Source organism: Bos grunniens, chromosome 7 (assembly GCF_055505025.1).
Source record: "Bos grunniens cultivar Pamir isolate PY7600 chromosome 7, Bosgru_T2T1.0, whole genome shotgun sequence".
NCBI lineage: Eukaryota > Metazoa > Chordata > Mammalia > Artiodactyla > Bovidae > Bos > Bos grunniens.
This window is the reverse complement of record NC_141171.1, coordinates 68,520,657-68,522,513: the sequence shown is the minus strand read 5'-3', so window position 1 is coordinate 68,522,513 and position 1,857 is coordinate 68,520,657.

The following is a 1,857-nucleotide window of genomic DNA, read 5'->3' as shown; positions in this document are numbered from 1 at the left end:
TTTAAGAGCTGTACATGTATATATTTATTTATGAACTCAAGATTGTAATAGTGTAGCTCTACATATGGGAAGAAATAGCACAGAGTATTTTGCTTGGGTCAAAACAGATTTGAAAGACATGTGGTCCAAGACTTTTGGCTACTATTAGCAGTGCCTAGGATGTGGAAAAACAGACTGGTTCTAAATAGGAAAAGGAGTACATCAAGGCTGTATATTGTCACCCTGCTAATTGAACTTATATGCAGAGTACATCATGAGAAACGATGGGCTGGAAGAACCACAAGCTGGAATCAATTCAAGATTGTGGGGAGAAATATCAATAATCTCAGATATGCAGATGACACCACCCTTATGACAGAAAGTGAAGAGGAACTAAAAAGCCTCTGGATGAAAGTGAAAAAGGAAAGGGAAAAGTTCGTTTAAAGCTCAACATTCAGAAAACTAAGATCATGACATCTGGTCCCATTACTTCATGGCAAATAGATGGGGAAACAGTGGAAACAGTGGCTGACCTTATTTTGGGGAGCTCCAAAATCAATGCAGGTGGTGATTGCAGCCATGAAATTAAAAGATGCTTACTCCTTGGAAGGAAAGTTATGACCAATCTAGATAGCATATTGAAAAGCCAAGACATTACTTTGACAACAAAGGTCTTTCTAGTCAAGGCTATGGTTTTTCCAGTAGTCACGTAAGAATGTGAGAGTTGGTCTGTGAAGAATGCTGAGCGCCGAAGAATTGATGCTTTTGAACTGTGGTGTTGGAGAAGATTCTTGAGAATCCCTTGGACTGCAAGGAGATCCAACCAGTCCGTTCTGAAGGAGATCAGTCCTGGGTGTTCTTTGGAAGCAATAATGCTAAAGCTGAAACTCCAGTACTTTGGCCACCTCATGCGAAGAGTTGACTCATTGGCAAAGACTCTGATGCTGGGAGGGATTGGGGGCAGGAGGAGAAGGGGATGACAGAGGATGAGATGGCTGAATGGCATCACTGACTCGATGGATGTGAGTCTGAGTGAACTCCGGGAGTTGGTGATGGACAGGGAGGCCTGGCGTGCTACAATTCATGGGGTCGCAAAGAATCGGACATGACTGAGTGACTGAACTGAGCAGAGTCCAGTAAGAACACACTGAAGATTATCAAAATACTGGCCCGACTGAGAAAAAGGTATTCTCTACATTATGGGATCGGAGAAGGCGATGGCACCCCCACTCCAGTACTCTTGCCTGGAAAATCCCATGGACAGAGGAGCTTGGTAGGCTGCAGTCCATGGGGTCGCTAACAGTCGGACACGACTGAGCGACTACCCCTTCACTTTTCACTTTCATGCATTGGAGAAGGAAATGGCAACCCACTCCAGTGTTCCTGCCTGGAGAATTCCAGGGACAGGTAGCCTGGTGGGCTGCCATCTATGGGGTCGCACAGAGTTGCACATGACTGAAGTGACTTAGCAGTACACTATGGGATAAAGTGGCCATGAACTGCCTCCTAAATCATGACTGAATTTATAACCATTAGGGGGCACTGCCAGCTAAGGAGTGTCCCTAGCCATCTTGTTCTGTAAGAATTAAGTCACTAGCCATTGTAGTCACTGATACTCAATATACCCTGAAAGGAATTCAGTGCAGTGATCCAAATGAAGTACTCCGTGCTCTGGGAAAACTGGTAAAACAAGCCTTCAGATAGATGTTTACAGGAGAAAATTTTATGAATCCAAGTTTCATCTTCTTGTACTTAGAAAAACGCTAAAGGCATTAATTGAGTATTTGTTTCTTGTACCTAGTGGCAACCTCTACTGAGACATTTGATTGTACTTCTCCAAAATCACATATAAGCTTATCTCTCCAACCCTCTTGGGTG